This window comes from Gallinula chloropus (genome assembly GCF_964237585.1).
Source record: "Gallinula chloropus genome assembly, chromosome: 5".
Classification (NCBI taxonomy): Eukaryota; Metazoa; Chordata; class Aves; order Gruiformes; family Rallidae; genus Gallinula; species Gallinula chloropus.
Window position 1 is genome coordinate 2,128,026 of NC_140090.1, and position 24,237 is coordinate 2,152,262.

Genomic DNA, 24,237 nt, shown 5'->3' on the forward strand with positions numbered 1-24,237 from the left:
CCTGGAGGCAAAGCTTCTCCCTCCCAGCCTGATTCCTCCCAGCGTCAGCGGAGAAGATGCTTCTGCGCTGACTCACACTTTCCACCGGGCACAGCAAGCTGAGACCTTCATCTTCCCTTTCAAGCTGCAGGAAGGCTGGCAGCTGGGATCTGTTCTTCAAAGCCCCCAGAAAAGAAAACAAGAAAAGGAAAAGATATTAGAAAGACCTATCGATGGAAGCTTCTGGCACTTGAGCTGGTAATTAAGTACGGATTTAGGACATGCAAACATAAACAGTGGGCCAGGTTATCTGGCTTGCTGCCAGCTGCAGATGATGGAATTGGCATCCTAAAATCCATCCTTCCCTCTTGCTGTTGGGAATGGCCCCATCTTGGCTTTTTTTTTGGCAGGGCAAGTACCTAAAATCACCCCCTGGCATCACCACAGGTGTTACCCACTGATTCCTGCTCAGCTCCACCCCTAGTAATATACACATTCATGGCTGGCCCAGGGAGGTGGGGGCTCATGCTCTCACCCCAACCACAGATATGGGGAAATGGGAGCCCCTCCCCAGGGCAATGGCTAATTGGTAACGGTAATTGCTCACTCAGGTCTGACCACAGGCAGCTTTTGGACTCCCAGCAATGTCCATTGGATTGGGTGCAATTTTTTTGGTGTTATCAGGAAAACCTCCCAAGTTTTGAAATGTTTCCCTTTAATCTTCAGGGAGCAAAGAGCAACTCTGGGTCAGGAAGCAGGAGCAAGCTGTGACTGGAATCTGCCTTGGGTTCTTAGGACGGGCTGGCTGCCCTTTGCAGGAGGTGCTGTCTCAAATAAAACCCAGAAGATTAGCAAACCTTAGAAGCCAAATGGTAAGAAAACAGGGTCGCTGGGGATTTCCCCTTGCCCTGGTCTTACTCCATAGCCCATTGCCACAAGCCTTGCAGGACTCTTTCAGCCAGTTTAAGAGGATAGGCTGAAAGAACTGGGCCTGGAGAGAAGCAGCCTGGGAGGGGATCTGATCAATGGGGATCAAGAGCTGAAGGGTGGGACACAGGGGACATGGGCAGCCTCTGCTCAGTGTCTGTGGGGACAGGACAAGGGGCGATGGGCTCAAGTTGGAGCACAGGGAGTTCCCCCCCAATGTGGGGAAGAACTTCTTGCCAGTGAGGGTGAGGGAGCCCTGGGACAGGCTGCCCAGGGGGTGTGGAGTCTCCTTCTCTGGAGAGATTCCAGCCCCATCTGGACACCGCCCTGTGTGCCCTGTCCTAGGGACCCTGCTTGGGCAGGGGGTGGGACCCCATGGGCTCTGGGGGTCCCTTCCAACCCCTGTGATTCTGTGAGTCTGTAACCCTGGGCAGGTTTAGCACGAGAGGCTGAGTAAGAGGATGAGCTTTAACCCCACTGGAGTGCAGAAGATCCTCCCTTGAAATCGCAGTCTCTGTGATGGGTTCCCAGCTATGTGTGTGTGTGGGGGGGGTGTGTGTCTTGTTTCCTGCCCTGCAGTCATTACTTGGATAAAAGGGATTTCTGATGAATAAACCAATGCTTCCATACTCCCCTGCTTTTGTCTGGGTAGCAGGGAGAGTGAGTCTCAGCCCAGGTCTCCATTAGCAGGTGATTATTTCCTCCTCACTAGCACCACTGTCCTTTGTTGTGTCCAAGTGATGCCCTCTAACTCCAGCTGAACACCCTGCCCATTTTGGAGAGGAAAAGTTGTGTTTTCCTTGGGCTAACCTTGAAGTTCATTACAATGTTGGTTTTTCTTTGGAGCTGGCCAAGCACAGGACTGCTTCCTCTGTTTTTTGCTTGTTTCCCCTGATGTCTCTGGCAGAGCTGGCTGCTGGGTACCGGCGGGTCCCAGCGCCCCGGTGACTTCTGCTGTTGCCATTATGGGAGCATTATAAATTACAAGACAGACATTTTAATTGCCATGAGTCTGTCACCCAGCACACGTTCTACCCACGGGGAGGGATCTGGGGATGAAAAGATGTCAACACTGTGCAACAAAGGGATGATTGATGCAACGAGCTGTTTAAGAAGCGCATTTCCAAAGGGTGGGGACGTCTGGGTGCACCTGCCTGTGCTCCACAGCGTCTGTCCCTGCTCTGCAGAGGGGATGTTTGGAGCATCATTAAGCCTTATTGATCAGTCTGCCATGATAACCAGCCAGGAGCCTCAGGACTGGAGCATCTCCCCTGTGAGGAAAGGCTGAGGGAGCTGGGGCTGTTCAGCCTGGAGAGAAGCAGCCTGAGAGGGGATCTGATCAATGGGGATCAATAGCTGAAGGGTGGGACACAGGGGGACATGGGCAGCCTCTGCTCAGTGTCTGTGGGGACAGGACAAGGGGCCATGGGCTCAAGTTGGAGCACAGGGAGTTCCCCCCCCCCAGTGTGGGGAAGAACTTCTTGCCAGTGAGGGTGAGGGAGCCCTGGGACAGGCTGCCCAGGGGGTGTGGAGTCTCCTTCTCTGGAGAGATTCCAGCCCCGTCTGGACACCGCCCTGTGTGCCCTGTCCTAGGGACCCTGCTTGGGCAGGGAGTTGGATCCCATGGGCTCTGGAGGCCCCTTCCAACCCCTGTGATTCTGTGAGTCTGTGGTTTAATGGGCCAGCAGCATGGGTGAGCACCCCAAGAGATGCTGTGGGTGGCCTGGCTGTCAATGGGGAAAGCAGACAAGGCTTTTCCTCTCCTCAAATACCCCCCCAGCCCCACTCATGGATTCTTACACACCGGTATCTGCAGGAAAGATCTCCAGAGAGGGTTTTGCTTGATTCTTTCTTGCTTCCTATTACTCTACAGTACAATGCTTTCCAGGCTGCACTCTGCCCTCCAAGCAAATGCAGAGGAAACAATATTGAGTTATCTACAATAACCAGAAATGTTCAGGGGAAGCAGAAATGGTAATGTTGGTGTTTGATCCACGGACTCTGGCTGGTGAAATACTAATAAAAACATTGATAATCTCTGCCACACAAAATGCCTCTGGGATTAAGATCTGCAGAAGAGTACTGGGGTTTCAGTCCTCCCCTCCTCAGAAGGGTTTTGCCTGTAGGAAGGCTCTGAGCTGGATCGACCTGAGGTGGGCAAGGGCCTTGAGAGCAAGGGGTGAGGGCAAGGCAGGAGGGTCCATGGCTCAGCCCTGTCCAGCTGCACAAAAGCTGACCTACTTCAAGGGAGCTGGTGGATGAAGAGAGGAGAGCTCTGAGAGTGTTTTGATGTCAGGTGGATGTGGGCTGTTTCCAAAGCGTGGTGCAGAGGTCAAGGGCAACCTGAAGAGAGGGAGTGCACAAAGACTTCAGCAAGACTCAGGAGCGCCCAGCCCTTCAGGGGGATGATAGGATAGGTCAGGTTGGAGGGGACCTCCTGCTCCAGGCAGGGTCAGTGATGGGGCTGGATCACGTTGCTTTATCCACTTGGGTCTTGAACTCCTGCAAGGCTGGAGATGGTGTGTTCTGTGTATCACAGTCACTACAGCATCACCGTCACTACAGCATCACCGTCACAGCATCACCACCCCTGTGCCACCAGCTGTCCCCCAAACTGCCGAGCAGCTCCAGCCATGGTAACCTGAAAGGTCACACAGCCTAAGGCATGCTCCCTGTCCCATCACAGGACCCTTCACCATCTGGGTGGGGGGGTTATGTGAGCCCTGCAGAGCCAAACGCCTCCATCCCTGATGCTCAGCGCGTCGTGCGTTGCTGGGAGCCTCATTAGTCTGCAGGGGCAGACGAGCTGTTTAGCACATCCAGCTCACGAGTCTGTCAGCACCAGTAGGTCACATAATGCAAAACTCCTAATATTTTGACTTGGCTCCTCAGCATGCTCTCCAAAATCTGTCTGACAGCATGGATGGGAAGGAAGGTGGGGGGGGTGGGGGGTGGTGGTTCTCACTTGTGAAGCTTGAAGTCTCATGTTGTAAAACCTGTTTCTCATCAAAACCTGGAGCAACGGGCTGTGATGGCATCCCAGGGATATTTTTCCTTGGGCTTCTGACAGGACTCTGGAAGGAGGGGGTTTTTTGCCCCACAAGCTTCATTGGTGTGGGGAAATGCTGGGAGAGGCCAGCCAGACACTGCCCAGCACTGCCTTGCTCCATTCCTGTGGAGTGTGGGAAGGAGACACAGGCTTCTGACATGCTTGACTCCACTCTGGAGTGGCTATGGGGGGGTGGTTCGGGTCTCCCCACATATTCTCCCTGGGTGGAGAGCATCCTTGGCTGAAGTGGGGCCAGGGCTTGCATGTGCAGTCAGCAGTGTCCCCGCTGCAGCCATCACTGAGGATGCTTGGGGCTTTTATGACACCTTTTAGAGCTTCCATACATCAGTTTAAGGAGGTGGCTGTCACTGTGGATGCAGCAGCAATGAATTAGCAAAGCTGCTCCTCCCAGCCAGGCTTTAGTGGGGAACGGTGGGAGCTGCATCCCCGGAACCACAAGCACCATCAAACGAGGTGATGGGAGTGGTGCCAACCTGTACCCAACACTGTGGGGACAGGACAAGGGGCCATGGGCTCAAGTTGGAGCACAGGGAGTTCCCCACCAATCTGGGGAAGAACTTCTGGAAGGTTTGAACTAGCGTGGTTGTCTAACCTGGGGCACAGCCAGGCCCCTCTCTGTCCAGCCTACGTTTGCTGATGCCTTCATTCCACCTTTCAGCTCCTGGGTCAATAATGCAGTAATGTTTCAATAATAATTTAATGTAATATCCTGTAATCTAATAGCCCACATCTCAAATCTCATTTAGTGCACGTTGACCTGGATTACATCAGCCAGAGTGCAGGAAAGGAAACATCTAATCAAAGGCTCAATATTTTCCCAAAATACACCCGTGACATCTAGTGCAATGGATGGGGCTTGAGGCAGGACTTGCCAGCTGAGAAGGTGGACTCTGCCATGCAGGGACTGCAGCAAAGTCCTTCTCATCTGTGGGCGTGTGGCTTCCATGAAGGCAAGGACACATTCTTATTAATGGGTATTAGTAGCTGAAGGGTGGGACACGGGGGGACATGGGCAGCCTCTGCTCAGTGTCTGTGGGGACAGGACAAGGGGCGATGGGCTCAAGTTGGAGCACTGGGAGTTCCCCCCCAATGTGGGGAGGAACTTCTTCCCAGTGAGGGTGAGGGAGCCCTGGGACAGGCTGCCCAGGGGGTGTGGAGTCTCCTTCTCTGGAGAGATTCCAGCCCCGTCTGGACACCGCCCTGTGTGCCCTGTCCTAGGGACCCTGCTTGGGCAGGGGGTTGGACCCCATGGGCTCTGGGGGTCCCTTCCAACCCCGACACTCCTGTGATTCTGTGATTCTGTGATTCAGTCGTTTGGACAGTTCAGCTGGGAATTCAACCACACTGTCCCTGCTAGTACCTGCACTACCTGCCTGCAGCTGTCCTGCTTGAGACATCTCATCCTGGTTATTTGGGATCATCTTTCTTATTAATGTCTTTTTCACCTGCTGAAGTCTACAGCCAATCATTTTAATAGTGCACTGTCAGGTCTGTAGGTTCCTTGAGCCATGGACTTGATTTGCAACGGAAATATGTCCGTTTTGCAGATCTCCAGGTGCATAAAATACCTTTTTGGTGGATTTCAATGGGACACTTTGAGCTCTGTGGCATGAAGTGGACTGAATGCAAGCAAAAATCAGGTGTTTTGGCCTAAGGTGCCTGAAGGGGACATCTACCGTAGTGCTTGATCACCGTGGTGGTGCAAGCCTTCCCCCAACTCTTGAGCAACCCAGTACTTGCTGTAATCCCCCCCATCCCTGCCTTTTCTGGGCCACATGCCCAGGCAGCAGAGCAGAGTGTTAAGGTTCTCCCTTAATGTGCTGGGTTCTTGCTTCACATGGGAACAGTAACAGCCTGGTACAACTGTGCTGCAGTGGTGATGCTCTTGTTCCCCCTTTGTTTGGGTGCAATAATGGCCACCGATCACCTCTGGACAGGCTGATACACCTGCACCTGGATGGTGGCCCAAAATGGGATATTAGGAAAGCTCTGGGTGGCAAGTACCAGGAGACATTCAAGGTCAGGCTTGATGGGGCTCAGAGCCACCTGCTCTAGTGAAGATGTCCCTGCTCACTGCAGGGGTGGGACTAGATGGGCTCTGAAGGTCCCTTCCAACCCAGCACAGTCTGGGATTTGATGATTCTGTGATCTGCTGCTCACACCAACTCCTCCTGGGATACAGCTATCCCACTGGGGATTGCCAACTCTGGTGTTAACTCTGCTTCTGCCCACGAGATGTGGAGCTGGGGAATGGAATGGAATGGAATGGAATGGAATGGAATGGAATGGAATGGAATGGAATGGAATGGGCACCAGCTTTTGGAAGGCCAGAGGGCTTCAGGAGGTTCCCTCTGACACATTAGCCACCCAGGAGCTACGTATGGCCACGTGCCCATGGCCACTGCAGGAGAGCCATATGATTTTAGAGTAGGGAAGCAAGGGACTTTATTCAAAGCACCACAGGAGCCACCCTCACACACTGCAGCAGCGTGCTGAGTGAATGGAAGAGATTATGTTCCTTTTGCATTAACTAAAATGGACTCATATATTAAACCCACTGAGTTTGGGGCGTTTTAAGGGAGCAGATGGAATGAGCACTTTAAAAAAATCCAGATGTACTTCCCTTCAAGCTTGGAAATGTTAAAAAAGGGTATTTCTAGGTCATACCTGCTGCCACGTTCCTGGTATGTGTCAATATTTATGTGGCAATGAAGAGGCAGGAGGAAAGCATCTGAGACAAGGTGCTGTTGTGTGCCAACAGCTGCATCAGCTCCACGCAGCCCTCAGGGTGCGTGGGATGTTTCTTCAGGGGAAAACAGCCTCCCAGGAGGAGTTCTTTGATGGTTTCTGTTGCTCTCAGGGGAGGTTTTCGTGCCAGCATCCCCCTTTGCAGCGCTGCTGTGAGCTGCTGCTGGGATGCTCCCAACCCTCTCTGGTGTTGATGAGCAACGCTGAGGTTGGTACCACTCATGCTGCACCTACAAGCTGGACAAGCAGCTTGGGAATAAGGAAAGAGAATGAGGCAGGGAAGTGACATCCCAGCTGGGAATAGACATTCAAATTTAGGGAAAAGGGAGTACAAGGTGCAAGGGGACCAAGTGTCCTGGCAGCAGCAGGTCACACTTGTTCTGCTCTCCTTGGATAGTGCAATGCTGGGAGGGAAACGTGATACAGGAGTGTCAGCCCAGGTCGTCCCTGGGGGTAAATCAACAGTGGGTCGATGAGAGGTGCTGTGCTCATTAATACCAGATGGAGACCAGGTCCATTTGATTTTATTATGCTGTAAAACATGGAGAAATGCCCCAAACCTCAGTAAATTCGTTGTTGGTTTTATAGAGAGAAATCTGAACCGTGCACTGGGGTAAACGGGAAATGAAAAATCATTTCCAGGCGATTCCTCCCTGGCAAAAGCTCCTGAAAGGAGATAATGCTAATGTTTATATTCAAGGATGCTCCTCTGAGTTTATATTTCCCCTTCCTTCGCAGACAAACAGCCCAGCCCAAAGCTGTTGAAGGGGGTGGAGGGGGGTGATCAGGAGCGGAGCGTGTGGATGGAAAGCTGATGGGCTCCTGTCTGCGGCTGAGGATGCTCGTTTGTCACCTCTCCTCAGACACTCTGCCCGTCACTACATTATTCATGAACTGGAAGGGGGGGCAAATAATCATCTGGAGAGCTCCTCAGTCAGCAGGGAGATGCTCTGCAAGAATATAAAGTGTAATACCTGAGCCCCTCTAACAGGCAACGAATGCCCAGGGGCAGGAATAGGCTGTCCTGGCCAGATTCCTCCTAATTACCAAAAAAAATCTCTTGGGTGATAACACCACCAGGATTGTTGATGGCATCCAATGGCACATGTGAATGTGGACATTAATATTAACACCCTTTTTTAAAAGAATAAATAAGGATTTTCAGAGTGGATGGGATTCAGCTGTGGGGAAGCTCCACTGGGCTGCTGGGTTGGTTCATTAAAATAGCATTTTTGCAGCAGGGATTCACATAATTCTGGAAAAGACAAGGTGGGAGAGGCTGCCCATGTCCCCCTGTGTCCCACCCTTCAGCTATTGAGAACCATTGATCAGATCCCCTCTCAGGCTGCTTCTCTCCAGGCTGAACAGCCCCAGCTCACTCAGCCTTTCCTTGTATGTGGAATTTAAATATCCTATATGATGATGCTCAAGACCTGGACTCCCAGGCTGGCTGTGCACAGGAGAGCATCTCTTCTAGTGTCTCCCCCAAGGGACCACGAAGAGAACACACACAAATAGTGCAATGTTTCTTTATATATTCATTAGATTCTCTTTCTTTTCCCAGGAGCACAAGCAATGTGGATGGCTGTGGTGTCCCACATCCTCTGTACACACTGCACACCAAAGTGCTTAATGGCTGGGAGGGAGGTGTTACACCACAACCCCCTAAGAATAAGCACCAGGCAATGTATTAAAATGCAAAGTCAAATGAAATCCTCCACCCCTCCCAGCTTCATTAGGAGGGCCTTCCATTTGGCAAATGAAGATGAGCCAATCCAACCCGCAGTCGCAAAAACACACATTAACAAATCAGTAACTGTAAAAAACAGCCATCCAAATAGCTTTTAATGTTCCCAAATTGACTGCAGTGAATGCAGATCATATGGTGCTCAATTGGGTTTAGGAATGAGCTATAATTTCTGCATATTTATATACCAACAGCTGAATTGCATCTTGCAATCTTTAAGCCCGTGGCTTTTGAGCCACAGCAATCCCCACTCCAAAAACTCTTTGATTCAGCTCAAAGCATCAGGCAAGGAGGAATCCCAGCCCAGGCTTTGTTTTTCCTCATGGATTGAAATTGCTGTGGAAGAGATCAGAGGGCAGAGAGTGGGGGTGGGAAGTGGAGATGGGTTTGTCAGCAGGTACCTGGATGCTGGATGCCAACTCCCAGCTTGGTTCACCTCTCCCTCACAGGGCTTGTCCTTTGGAGACAGGCAGCTTGGGTATGACCAGGGATGACACAGCCAGACAGTGCAGCTTGCTGTCAGCCAGGGACCTGCCATGGCTGGGGGGCAGAAAAGTCCGGGGCCAAACCCCAAATCCAACCCCAAATCCAACCCCCCCGGGGCTGTGTGATAAGCTGAAGCTTATTTATTACAAACTGCTCATTCCACTGTAATTCTAACAGTGTTTCCATGGATTTTTAAAACTTGCTTAATTTTACTTTTGGAGACATAAGGATTTTCTCTTCCTCCCTGGAAAGGGAAAAGGAGGAGTTGGGCTGTGGGATGCGCCTCAGCTCAGTGATGCACATCACGCTGCTTTTCAAGGGGAAAGGAGCTGTGCAATCAAACAGGACGCCCTTCCACCTTTCCCTCCCCATCCTAAGGCAGCTGCATGCGCTCTCCAGCACGGTGATCAACCACTCACCACCTTTTTTCATTGGCAAATCGATTGGCTCTATTTTCACACTGAAGGGGAAGGGACAAACATGGAACGGCCCAAAGCAGCGGGACTCAACCTTATTAACTCTCAGCTGTTAAGCTGATTTCAGATAACCAGTGCGTGGAGGTGGGAGGCAGGTTTGGTTTACAGCTTTTGAATGCAATCACCAGCATCTCCCAAGCCTGGGGAACACAGCCTCACACCTCCCTGGTGCTCCCTCCCCGCTCTGCAAGGATGGGGCTCTTGGAATCCCTCTACACCGAAGGCTAGACTTGCAATTAAATCTTTATTTGGTGAAAGTAAATGAATACTGCAAAATCCTGAGCTGATTTTGCTGCTGTGGAAAATAACAAGTGATGGGTAATAGCTTTATCACTAGCAAAGTCTTTCATTTGTTCCTGGTCTCAAAAAAACATGGAGTTATTGAGATTGATGGCATCTAAACCACAGAGTCACAGAGGTGTAGGGGCTGGAAGGGACCTCCAGAGATCATCAAGTTCACCCCCCCCTGCCAAAGCAAGGTGCCTAGGACAGGTCACACAGGTCAGCATCCAGACAGGGCTGGAATCTCTCCAGAGAAGGAGGCTCCACACCCCCCTGGGCAGCCTGTCCCAGGGCTCTGTCACCCAACCCTTAGGATGCTGCCCCAGGATGAAGGCTGTGCCTCGCTGCAAGAGGCTCAGAAGGACAACTATAGATACTTCTTGCTGGTGGTCCCACCTCCATCCAGCAGCTGATCGTGGGAATAAAAAACTCCAGACAAGATCAAGCCCTGCTGTGCACTCCCCCTCCTCCTGTGTGCTGGTTATCACACATGCTGATCAGATCAGCCAGAGGGTGGGTGGCAGGATCTCAGGTTTTTCTGGTCTGACTTGACAAACCCTCAGGTTTATCCTGTAGCCCTCTGCTGCTGCAGGCACCGCATCAAATAGCCTCCTGCTGCACCTCAGCCAGCGCTCATCCGCTGTCTGGAGTGGAGATGGCTTCTTAGCCTTCACAACTGGCCCCCAAAACAGCACCTTGCTCTTTGGAACCTCATTTCTGTCATGGCTTTATTTCAGATCTCCAAGGGTTCCTCCAGTTCCCACTGTGTTCCTCCACTTCCCCATGACCTGAAAAACCTTTTGCCTCTGCCTAACACCTGTCCTTGCAACGTCTCCACAGAGAGCAGTCAGGCTGCCCCATGCTTTGCTCTGCTGAGAGTTTGGCACATTAGACACAGTCCCTGCACCTGGAGAGATCGTTTTTTCTTGAACACAGCTGGTTAGAGCTGCATACAACACCTCAGATGAGACCCAGTGAGATTCCTGGGCATCTCCTGGGAGGTCTTCATCCCCCCATAACCGGGCAGAGCTCTTCTCCTTATTTATTCTGAACCAATGGACTCTTATCATAGGGCTCTAGTCTTCTTTGTGAGATCTGCATCTCCCCTGGGAGGAAAGGCTGAGGGAGCTGGGGCTGTTCAGCCTGGAGAGAAGCAGCCTGAGAGGGGATCTGATCAATGGGGATCAAGAGCTGAAAGGTGGGACACAGGGGCCATGGGCAGCCTCTGCTCAGTGTCTGTGGGGACAGGACAAGGGGCGATGGGCTCAAGTTGGAGCACAGGGAGTTCCCCCCCAATGTGGGGAAGAACTTCTCCCCAGTGAGGGTGAGGGAGCCCTGGGACAGGCTGCCCAGGGGGTGTGGAGTCTCCTTCTCTGGAGAGATTCCAGCCCCGTCTGGACACCGCCCTGTGTGCCCTGTCCTAGGGACCCTGCTTGGGCAGGGGGTTGGACCCCAGGGGCTCTGGAGGGCCCTTCCAACCCCTATTCTGTGATTCCAAGTGGTGAATTTCCTACCCTTCCCTTCATTTCAGCCCTCAAGGCACACTAGTTATTGATGTTTCCCCTTGAATTTGTGCCATCAGCAGATTTCATCAGCAAACACCCCCTTCCCCCCTTTTTTTTCTCATAATGGCCATTAATGATAATCCCAAACAATTTTGCTTTCCAAGTGGGTCTTGAAGGAATCATCTCCACTCCTCTAGCTGTCACCTGCCCTTTGCCATCTTTTTACCTTCCTCTGAACCCCCTACCTTGTCCCACCTGCCCCCTGTGCCACCACAGCCTGCTTTTACTCAAGTCCAGCTAGATGCAACTTCCCACACTTCCTTTGTCCACGAAATCCATTATCTCAGCAAAGCCAGGCTCAATTAACCTTTGGTTCCCCTTTGCTCTAGTTTTAGATCATTCTCCATTTACCTCTGGAACTGTGACGGTTCCTTCCTTCACCCATTTTTTTAAATAAAGTGAGATTAGTCTGCCTTTAATTACCCAATCATCATTTTTCTCAAGGGTCAGCATTACATATGCTATTCCCCAGTGAAATGCTGAGCAGTCCTTGGGGCAGGGATCAAACCCCCCTAATTCCTCTCTCCCAAACAGGTCTCCAAATCACTAAGACAAACCACCGAGAGCCACGCACCGATGTTTCCTTTGCCCTTCAGCATAATATCTCTGGTGCTTTCTTAAAGCTTTATTGCCATTAATAGGTCATGAATTAGAGGTAATAACTCCAGGAGCTTCATTAATTTCCTTGCTGGGTGCGGATGAAAAAGGTGACCTGGATAAACCCATCATGTTCTGGATACGCTCATCCATCCTTGGAGGGTGGATGTCTTTGTTCGTCTTCACAACGCTGTGATTCTCTGCAGCCTGGCAAAAAACGCTTCATAAACCTCTTCCACAGGGCCCTAAACAGCTCAGAAGTTACTGTTTTCACCTCTGGAAAGCCAAGTTCAAAGCAGAGGAGTAAAAATGAGCATTACAGCTGGTGGAGGAAACAAAAAAGCTCAGAACAAGACACCCCCCAGACCCTTGTTTGTTGGGGGGGCATCACATTCTCCAAGTCAGCGCCTTGCTGTGAAGGTTATGAATCACTGAATCACTGAATCACTGAATCACTGAATCACTGAATCACTGAATCACTGAATCACTGAATCCCAGAGCGTGAGGAGTTGGAAGGGACCTTGAAAGCTCATCTAGTCCAACCCCCCTGCAAGAGCAGGGTCACCCAGACTAAATCCCACAGGAACAAATCCAGGCAGGTTTGGACGTCTCCAGAGAAGGAGACTCCCCAGCCTCTCTGGGCAGCCTGTCCCAGGGCTCTGTCACCCTCACAAAGTTCCTCCTGACATTCCCATGGAACCTCCTCTGCTCCAGCTGCACCCGCTGCCCCTTGTCCTGTCGCTGCCACCCCTGAGCAGAGCCTGGCTCCAGTCTCCTGACTCTCACCCTGTACATATCTATCAACATGAATAAGGTCACCCCTCAGTCTCCTCTTCTCCAGGCTAAAGAGCCCCAGCTCCCTCAGCCTCTCCTCATGAGGAAGGGGTTCCACTCCCTCCATCACCTTCGTGTCCCTGTGCTGGACTAGATCTTTTATCCTTCAGCTTGTTTCTTGTTGCCACCCTTTCCAAAGCCTGGGGCAGCCCAGTCCCATGGATGGGGTGGGATCCCCTGCCTCTGGGTGATCGCTGCCAGAGAGGATGCAGAAAGCCCAGAGGTTTCACAGCAGGCTGTTCCCAGGGGATCAGTGAGTGGAGTTTGTGTACTTCTGTGGCTTGGACAGGTCCCTGAATGCCCATGTGTGTGTCCCCCCAAAGCAAAACCAAATGCTGAGTTTCAGGACAAGCTCCAGTTTCTCCTTTGATCCTTAGGGAAAGAAAGAAAAGAAAAATGTTTGAGTTTCTTCAGCACTGCTGCTGCTCCTCAGGTTGCTCCAGGAGCAGATCCACCCCCAGAGGTGTTCTGCTCCATAGGCCTGGCTCCTTAAGCTGCAAGCCTCCCCTTTGGGAGAGGACTGGGTGGAAGCAGGAGAGGTGCATGTTGCAGGACACTGTACAGGTGCATCACACCTGCCTGGGGACCCTGCACCTCATCCAGAGAATGATTGAGGAGCTGTGGGGCTACAACCCCAGGGGCTTTGCTGCTGCTGCTGCTGGGAGGCAGATGCAAGGCAGAACCAGCTGGGTTTCAAAGCAATCCCCAAAAGCACCCTTAGCCTTTCCCAAGACTAAGGTCTTCCTAATGCTGTGGAAGCAGGAGGGATAATGGTTTTCCATTGCTCCCACCCAGGTGTACCCAGCACACATCCCTGGCCCAGGCACAGCAGATTGCCCCCCACACCCTGGGCTTGTGAAGACACACATCAGACACCACAAAAGGTGGTTCTGGCTGCATCCACAGGGACCTGGTGGGTGGCCTGCTGCCAGGAAGGCTCAGGGAATGACTAAATCTAAAATAAAATGATAATAAAACGCTCCATTCCACTTAGCATCAAGGGAAGAGGACGAAGCCTCTCAATGTAATTGGGGAGCATCATCTGTATGCTTTGGAGCAGGGTTTTGCTGGGGAGCCAAGGACACAGGTTTGCTCAGCAGCGTGCCTGGTGCAAGGGCAGCTTCCCATCTCACATTTCCAGCAGCCTGGACACTTTGTTACAGCCCGAGGAGCCTCAGAGAAGCATTTTGAGGTGGTTTGAAGAACCCCACTGAAGTGCTTTCGCACATTTGTCACTGCCAGAAGCCTTCACCAGCAGTAAGAAGGTTCAAGCAGGGGGTTTCTGCTTCCAGCAGGAGGCTGGCTCTGCCTCACAGCGCTGCAGTGAAACCTCCCTCCTAAAGCCTGGCCTGCCTGGAGCGCTGGAGAAGCCTGGAGCTCTGCCTGCCACAGCCTGAACCAGCCCCAGGGGTGGGCCCTGCAGCCCTTATCCCCACCGACACATCCCCAGGGAGCCCAGGCACCCCCAGGGATGCCCAACCTGCTCCATTCTGTCTTCCCACCCTGGCAATTCTGATTTCATCCAAACAGAGGATATATGCATACATATGTGAGCTCTGAGCCCTTTTCCAGTGCACAGAGAGCACTGTCAGCACTTCCTGCCTTACAGTTAGTGAACACACCCTGCCTTAAGTCACCAGCTCTGATTTCCTGCCCATCTCTCCTCCCCAGGCATTCCCCTCACCCTGCTGTCCTGGCCAAGGGCATCACCCAGCTCCATGCCCACAGGGATGCCCTCTGAATTACAATTACACTTCAACAGCTCCTCATTAAACTTTGTGGCTACTAAAACTACCTACAGAAAAGAAAAGAGGCACCAAGGGCAGTAATAAAAAGTCAAACCAATCAGCTTATTGTCCCTTCCCTCTGCTCTGCTGAGAAAGCCACAGCTCGGGCCAGATGAAGTTCTTGCTAAGTACCCTGAAACCACACAATAAAAATTCCTCTGGAGTGCAGAATATTTATGTTTTATGAGTTCATCATAAAGCTGATGTGGTGGAGATACCTAATGCATGAATAATTTGGTGGTGGATACAAACTGCACAATGGGCTGCAGCGAAAGGGAACAGCAGAGAGCTGGAAACTCATTTTCCTCCTCCATCTCTTGTTTCAGCAGCTTGTTATGTGAAGAAGGAACTCTGGGCAGGGCACTCAAAGACAGTTTCCTGCACATTAGATGCAGTTTAAAATCAGCCTCAGCTCAAAGGCCAACAGCAATCAACCCATGAAGCAACACAGGTCAAACTCACCCAGTTCTGCAAGGAATCCCTTCGGAGAAGCAAGGAGGTTGGAAATAGAACTGCCAAAGCATTTTCCACCCCACCAAAGTGTTTTAGGAAGCAGCACAGCTCTGCTACCCGGGGCAGTGATGGTGATGGGTGCTGGGTACCCAGGGGTGCTGGGTACCAGCTTGCTGCGGTGGCTTTGGGGATGCAGGGATCACAGGGGTCACAGCGCTCCCCAGCCAGCACTGAGCGATGCTCCTCTGCCAGGGAGCAAATCAAGCTGACAGCAGGGTGGTATTCCATGAAGTGGTGGGAGAAAACGCTTACACTGACAGGGGTTAGATGGCTACACATCACTATGTATGTGTGGGGTGTGCCCCAGAGCTGCTCTGCCCTTCCAAAGGCTTTGTCCTCAGCTGCTGCTCGGCACATGCAGAGCGCGGTGGCAGGACCAGCCCGTGGCAGCCCGGAGGGACCGGTCACCCTCCCGCATCCCACCCCCGGCTGATGCTGCCCCAGCTCCTGCGCTGCAGCCAGCCAGCCCGAGCTCTGGTTTCAAGGATTTTTCACGGCAGGCTGGAGTGGTTTTTTTTTGCTTGGTTTATTCTGCTTCCAAATGTGTTAGTTGGGCTGGTAAGACCCGTGTCTTCTTCCTCTGCATGTCACCCAGAGGAGGGCTGGTTCAGTCCCCAGGCGATGCGCCGAGGCGAGTACAAGCTGAAAAGCCTTCCGGGACACGGAGCTGCAGACACACACACGCGTCTCTAAATATATCCACAGCCCTCCCCGCTCCCTGCAGCTCCTCTCCTCCTCAGACACACGCACAACAAGAAGTCCTCAGGGGAACTAGACCTGTGTTTTTAAATACCAGTGTGCAGGAGTGGTTCCTGACCAGGGGAAAAAAAAACCCAACACAAAAAACAACCCCAACTATTGTTTCAGCCACCACTGAATTTGGATATAAAGGGGAGGGCTGCAAACAACCAGGCACAGCTCCTGGAAGCTGTGTTATCCTCATATCTATCACCACTCACACCTACCTGAAGGGAGGGTGCAGAGAGGTGGGCGATGGTCTCTGCAGCCAGGGGACAGGAGATGGGACAAGGGGCAATGGGCTCAAGCTGCCCCAGGGCAGGGTCAGCTCAGCTGGGAGGGCAAAGTTCTTCCCTGGCAGAGTTGTGGGGCTGTGGCACAGGCTGCCCAGGGAGGGGCTGAGTCCCCAGCCCTGGGGGTGTTGAACAGAGGGGAGATGAGGTGCTCAGGGATCTGGGTCAGCACAGGACAGGGACGGTTGGACTGGATGGGCTTAAAGGGCTTTTCCAGCCTTGTGACTCTGTGATTCTGTGATTCATACAGTGCTTGCTGGCAGCTCATCCTCGCAGCTCTTCGTGCCCTGAGCACGTGCAGCAAGTCCTGCTGCTCCCCTGAGCCCCAGGTCTTCCTCCTCCCACACTCTTCCCTGTGGATTTACACCAGAGCACGAACAGGACCTTAACTCTGATGGCTACAAGATTTGGTTCCACTGGATTTTCCCAAATGGGATTCAGTTTTTGCCCTATTTTTTTCCCCTCCCCTTCGCAGACAGACGAGCTCCTGGGGAAAGCCGAGACGCGTGGGAGCCTGGAGCAGGAGGGGTGGCGTGGGGAGGGCTAAATCATGTGCAGCATTTTGTGTTTCCAGAGATTTCCACAGCCCTCCAGAGCAGTGATTTCCACCCAGCCAGCCCACGCAGTCAGTATTTAGCTCTATAAGTAATTTGGGGACGAGCTGTGTCTGCCTGGTTTCTCCATACCAGTTTTGTAGGGTGCAAAGCGAAAGGAAGGTGATGTTTGTACAGGCAGGGAGCACAAAGGTTATCGTTTGGGTTGGACTTTTGGTTTTTAAAGGCAACACCACCGTCCCTGTGTCGCTTCTGGAAGCGTTACAAAACCTGGCCCAGACCCTGCAGCGTTCAGCTTTACTGGTCCAGTCCAAGAAAAAGAGGCTGGGAAGAGTTTCCAGACAAATGATGGGAAAATTTCACACTGGGAAACAGGCGGCTGCAGCTCGGGGCTGCGCTGCCCATCATGTTACGTCGCCTGAAATGAGACACCTCAACTGACAGCCCCCAAATACTGCAGGGCTGAGCCAGCTGCCACCACAGAGGAGCACAACCACGGGATGTGAATTCCCAATTATGAGGGTGAGAGCAGCACAGCCTTTGGAAAAGATTCAGGGTGTCCCCCCGTGGTCACCGAACCCCAAAAGTCCAAAGGATGCTTGACTGGGAGTGTGAGAAATGCTCTGGCTGACTCCAAGGCAGGTTCCCTTGGGTTATTTTTTTCACAGTAAGAGCCCTGGGACAGGCTGCCCAGGGGGTGTGGAGTCTCCTTCTCTGGAGAGATTCCAGCCCCATCTGGACATCGCCCTGTGTGCCCTGTCCTAGGGACCCTGCTTGGGCAGGGGGTTGGACCCCAGGGGCTCTTGAAGTCCTTCCAACCCCTGTGATTCTGTGATTCCCTGGTGTAGCTCTGGCACTGGGGAGTGCCACTTATTTTTATGTGCTATTCTGAGTTATATTTAAAGCCCTCACCCAGGTGCTCCAGGTGCTTTCACAGTCATTTAAAATGTGCATTAACACCGGGGAGTTTCACTGTCTCTGTGTTCCCTGGGCTGTGGTCAGATGGTTGGATGCAGGGGGGCATCACCCTGAAGAGCCATACAATCAGGTGACATGCCCAGGTCATTTATTTTTGCTGTTTATTATTAATGATGCTATGAAGTAGGATGATTCCCAGCTGTAGCCCTGCCAAACACCCATCTTCTCTTCAGATGGGCTGGGGATCACAGTAAGGAACAACATCATTGCCAGCACCACCCATGAGGGGCTTGAGCGACGTCTCCTGTCCCGTAGGAGCATCTCCCATGGATTAAACCTGAGGAGGAGCCAACATGAAGCTGCTAGCTTTGCAGACCCATTTAACAGGCAGGAAGAAGCAGCAGTGTTTACCAGCTGGCAGGCAAGGGTGAGATTCTTCATAGGAATAAAAAAATCAGCTGAGGCGTGTGTACCAGCTCTGGTCAGGTACAGTCACGAGTGCTTCCTGCCTGTTAGTGTTCCTGCCAGCTTTGGAAAGCGGGGTTTCTTTACTCTCTGGGCTTAAAAAGAGAAGAAATAGCACTTGAGTATCCAGCACCTTTCATTTTCCCTTCCTGGCTCACGTAACCATGGCAAAGGAGCCTACGCTAGCCCGCGAGATGGCAGAGCTCATGCCAGCCCCCACCCATTTCCCGATGAAACCGCTCGAGCTGTGAGGTCTTCACATCTTCCTGAGCCTCAGCTCAGCGTTGCTGCTGGGACAGAACATCAGGATTGGTGCCCAGGCAGAGAGGGGACCACATTTTGCTCTGGTCCATGAATGATCCCTGCTCCCCCCCATCCCTCTGGCACCCTGTGTGCAGCTCATTGACGGGAGGAGTATGGGGAACCCACGCAGGCAGCTGCCAGGGAACGAGCTTACTATAAAAGCAGCATATGCTGCACTGAGCTACGAGCCCTTCACATCACCACCAGAAGCTACCACTGCTTAAAATATTCTGGAATTTAATTACAAGACTGGATGTATGTGCTTTAAATGCATGAATGTGTAATGCAGACTTGGGAAACTCTTCTTCCACGTGTGCTTGAAGGGGCTGGAAGGGAAAATCCTCGGAGGGTGGAGCAGGGATGCTGCCAGGGATGGGTGACATCCTCTGGTATCACAGAATCACAAGGTTGGAAATGACCTCTAAGATCATCAAGTCCAATCATTCCCATCCTGAGCTAAACCAGCTCCCTGAGCACCTCATCTCCCCTCTGTCAAACACCCCCAGGGCTGGGGACTCAGCCCCCTCCCTGGGCAGCCTGTGCCACAGCCCCACAACTCTGCCAGGGAAGAACTTTGCCCTCCCAGCTGAGCTGACCCTGCCCTGGGGCAGCTTGAGCCCATTGCCCCTTGGCCCATCTCCTGTCCCCTGGCTGCAGAGACCATCGCCCACCTCTCTGCACCCTCCTGGCAGGGCAGGGGAGGTGGGGAGAAGGTCTCCCCTCAGCCTCCTCTTCTCCAGGGTCAACACCCCCAGCTCCCTCAGCCTCTCCTCAGAGGATTTGCCCTCCAGCCCCTTCCCCAGCCTGGTTGCCCTTCTCTGCACTCGCTCCAGGACCTCCCTGTCCTTCTGATGCTGAGGAGCCCAGAACTGGACCCAGCACTCGAGGTGCAGCCTCCCCAGTGCCCAGTCCAGGGGCACAATCCCCTCCCCAGACCTGCTGGCCACACTATTTTGGTACTCCATGTCTGGGCCTGCTGTGCCAAAGGAAGGAGTGTTCATACTGAGGGGGTGCACACAAACCTAACCTGCTGCCAGGTTGTTTGGGTTGAACCCTTTCAGAAATGTCTTTATTCCTCTAAAAGCTTGCTTGTACCTGAACAACTCATCCCTTTTCTATGTCACCTGTCCTGGTGTCACGTGGTGTTTGTCAGCCAGATGAAGGTTCATCCCCAAAATAATCACTGCTGGTGTTGTTATCCACCAAGTTAAATGCCTTGTGTGTTGTGTCTACAAAAATGAAGGTGCCTGTAACATAACAATGTGGTTATTAGCTTAATGGCAGGAAGAGAAAACTCAGGGCTGGGAATTAAAGCACTGCTCGTGCAGAATGTCCCTGAGGAAGGATCCTTGTGTCCAGGATACCCATGGAGACTACTCACTGCCTGAGGTTTCCCTGCAAACATCCCACTGGTGAATTAGCATCACAGCAGCTAACGTGGTATGAACTGAGGAACCTGGATGGGTATCACACTGACTTGTAGTAGATTATTACTATTATTTTCCTACTTTAATTAACACAGAGGACTCAGATGAGAAAAGAGATCATGCATATTGTCCAAGTGAAGAAACAACTGCCTGGTAAAGCCTTTGATCCATAAAGCAGGGATGCAGGATTGGAAAACTACTCACCCCGAGCCAGAGCATCCTCTCTGTAAAAGCTGAGGATGGTGCAATATTCCCACCCATAAACCCATGGAGGGGCCAGGGTGAGCCTGCATGGCAAGGCTAGAGCTTTCAGGGTGTGGAAGAAGGCCAGAGGCATCGTCCCCAGGTTTGACAGAGGGACATTTGCTGGTCTCTCCCAACTTCCCATCATTCAGCATCCCCACCACTGCCCAATTCAGAAGCACCACGCACGCACCCGCGGGCTGGAAGGTGTTCAGCACAAAGTCATCACTCAGATGACAGCCAGGTCAGGCAGGAGGTTTGCTGTGTGAATGTGGAGATGGGGAACACACAGGTCATGCCAGGCAGCCCCAGCAGTGACTCACGCTTTGTAGCGACCTCACGCCGGCTTTCTGCAGGAAACGCCTCCCAGGAACAGCATCAGCAACAAGTATTTGGCTCATTTTAAGGCTGGAGAGAAATCAAGGCTATGGCTGGAACGGCTGCTCAGGGCTTGCCAGGCCTTTTATCACTTGATCTGATTTCCAAAGCTCTCAGGCTCCTCTTCAGTGTCAGCAAGTTTGGGGAAGAGCCGAACAGAACTCTCAGGCACGTGGCCGTGTCCCTCTGCGCCACACCAGCACTACAGGCACCTTCCCCACCCACTTCCCAACCCCAGCTCCACAGCACCTTGTGCCCGAGCAAATACTGTGGGCAACCAGGTCCCTCTTCAGAATGGAGCTGGCTCAAACACTGACCTGGAGAAGGATGGGGCTGAAACAGGGATTTGGGGCTGAAACAGGGATTTGGGATTGTGCACCTACATCTCGTTGCTGTCTCGGTGCTCAGGGGCTAAGCAGCGCCAGCTTCAGCAGCTCCAGTCCCACCAAGGGTCTGGGGGCACTGGAAGATCAGCTGTTGATACCACAAGAAGAGGATGGGGTGGTAAAGCCCATAAAAACCATCCTGTCCCACGCTTCTGGCCAGAGCCTGGGCTCCGGTGCCAGCGGTCGGCAGCACTTCCTAATCACCAGGGCCTTGCTAGGAAGGAGGGACTCAGACTAACGACTGCTTTAATTAAATACAACAATATCATTAACCCACTGGAGTTCATCAAATTAGCGTTGCAAATGAAAACCGCATTGGCCTCATTTTCATAGGGCAACTTCAAGAGGGGAAACAGCGTTTTGCTCCTGGAGATGATGTTTGCTTTCCTGAGAAAACAAAACCTCTTCTTGTCCCCCCAGAGCTTTGGGTCTGCTCACTTCACCCCCAAAATATTTGTTTTGGCCTTTCCTTGGGTTTAGGGTACCTACAGAGAAGGTAATTCACGTGATAGGGGATTGCCACAGGAAAACAGTGAGAAAGAGGGAGAAAGGGGACTTGGGAAAGGACTTTTGGGAGGAGGAAATGCTGATATCCCTCCTCTAGCACACAAATAATTTCTGTAGTTCAAAATAAACCAGCATCTGTGCCAGCTGGACCACTGCCATTTATTTTCTTATCTTGCTTGTTTGCTGAAGGGTGACTCAGTGCAAAGCTAACAAGGTGCCCACGGGAGCGCTGCTGGGAATGTGCTGATGTCACCGACTCCATCGCTGCCGGAGGGTGTGAGGACTGGGAGGGGGATTCCCACCTGCCGGAGAGGAAGGAAGGGGAGCAATACGGATCCCTCCTCAAGCACCCTGGCTCGCAGCCCAGGCCACTTGCCTTGCTTATGCTGCACTTGGGGGAGAGTCTTTTAAGTAAATAGAAGCGGTGCTTCCCACGGGAGGGCTGGCGTCCCACCGGCGCAGGGGAATGTCCCGCTGCGTGACACTCATCGGGGCAACTCAGTGTTAACCAAAGGCTTGGGCTTTCCAAGAAAAATCCCATCCCTCTTGGCCATGGCTTGCACCCTGAGCCCGTGGGCTTGCACACCCTGTGAGAGGCATGGGGGCATGCGGTGTACCCCAGCTCTCCACGCTCCTTGCTGGGAGGTGCCGATGCTGCCGGCGTGGCTAGGTTCCCATCCCAGCCTGTGCCTGGGCACAGAGGTCAGGAGTGGGGTCTGGGTGCTCCCCATTGCCACTGGCTGGGCTGTACCCCAGGGGTTTCTGCCCTCTTCTCCATGGAACTGGCTGGCTCATACCCACCAGGGGCTGAGATGTTGGGAGTTGCTCAATTTTGTTTCCACATCTCTATTAATCACCACCGTCATCCCCTCTTGAAAACTGAAGATGATTTTGCAAGGCCGTGTAAAATGAAGGAGTCAGGTCTCAAGAGCACAGTGGTCCATTTTTGGCATTGCAGGGGCATCACTAAAACTGGCAACCAAGCTTCTCCTCCAAAGAGATCCAGAGGAGCCGATAGATGAACTCAGTTTCAGCATGACTTCTGGAGACAGCACGAGAGATGCTCTGCCCGGGGAAGGGATGAGCAGTGCTGGGGGGGTTCCACTGACCCCGCACTGCCAGGGCAGGGGGGGTGCTTGGCCTTAACCCCTGCAGTGAAGCAATGCTGTGCCTCTGCAAACACTTTGAAAGGGATTTCACAACCAGCAAAGCCGATTTCTCCACCTACGGCCCTGCCAAGCACAAATGTACTCGGTATCTGCATGATGACCCTTATTGCCCCATGCAGCCCCCTCACATCCGCTCAGATCTCAACATGGGCAAGAAACAGGAAAAAATCCTCCTGGTTTTCCTGTAATCACGGTGCTACTTGATGCCAAGAGGGTTCTTCATCAGGAGCTGACACTCTGCTGCTCAGAAGCTCTGGCACAGGAGGAATAACCCGGTGTTGCCCTTGGAGAGACCGTGCTTCCGACCCAGCCGTGCTGGTGGCACTGCCACCCCAAGGGGACATCCCTGGTGTCTATCTGGGAACTGTCACCTCCATAAACTGCAGTTCCTCACCCTCCATGGCAGCCAGGCATTGATGTCCTCAAAACACACAGAACCAAGACATCCTCCATCGAGGAAATGGGGAATTCTCCAGGCTTGATTCACTGCGGCTTTCCAACTGCCAGGGACGTGAGCCGGCTTGTCTGGTGGAGCCGCAAGCTCCAGGTGGGGTTAAACCAGCACTGGGGGAAGGATGCCAGCATGAAGAATGCCATCTCCCTCCTCACCCAAACCCAGGGGAGCGGCTCTGCTCACTGGTATGTTAGCTCGACCCTCTGGCGGGTGTGAATCTCACCCTTCACCAGCTGCCACCCTATCTGCAAAAGCAGCTGAGCATACGCCCTGTTTCCTTGGAGCACCCCAACTTTGCACCACGACCCTCTGGACCAGGCTTTGCTCCTGGGTGCTCCCTGCTAAGAAGATGCACTCCCCAATGCCTGGGGGTTGAGCTCAATTGGGTTGAGGGTCTTCTTGTCTCGGGGACAAACAGCAAACCACCTCCTGGATGGGCTCATCAGGGTCCCCAGGGTGGTCATCACTCCTGTTGGGCTGGGTGTGGCTTTGCACACTCATATGTAACGTCTGGCTGAAGAGCTTGTAAATACTCTGCTCCTATTATTGAGCAATGATTAAACCCAAAGCCCCCATCTTGCCTCCAGCAAGAGGAGAGATGGCTTTTGGCCATCTGTCTCCAGCTCTTAAGAGCCAGGCCCCCTGGGCTGAAGGCTGTTTGATCATTACCTTTAAGCTTTTTGGGTTTGAAACATGGCTCCTTGCGGTGCTTCTGACATTTTGGACTAACTCCTGGAGGGGTTGAACCCACTGGGAAGTGGAGCTGGGGGAAGCAGTCCTGGGCAGTGCAGGCTCCTGCCAGCAGCACCCAGGAACCTTGGAAGGAGGCAGAAGAAGCACCCACCACATGTGCCAGCCAAACCTCAGGCTCCCAGGAGGCACCAGAGCTCTCCTGGAGGTAGTGGCAACGGGTTCACCCTCCCAGTGCCCTGGTGAGCCTGGGAGTTACTATGAGTCTCAGATAAGGAAAGAGTCATGGAGACATGAACTGGCTTGCCTCAGGTCCCGTTGGAAAACTGGCAGGAGAACCAGGAACAGAGGAAGTCTCTTTTGTACTCGGACCAGAAGATTCCAGAAACCTTTGAATTTACCCATCTTAGTGTCTAAAATTAGCTTTTAATTATTGTCAGCACATTGCCTGTTCTGTCACGCTCAGTTTGTTAGAGAACTGTCTCCAGACCATCCTTCTCATTCCCGATGCCACACACTTCCAAAGCTCGATTCCAAACCACCCTTTTTTTTTTGGGAGAAGCTTTACCATCCATCCCCTGCAGATTTTCACAGGGATGAAACCGTGGAGCAGTGCTCTGACTGCGGTCCTGGGCACCACTGCAGGGATGCTGACCCCACACAGGCATCCCATTCCCACCAGGAAGATCCCCTCCAACCCC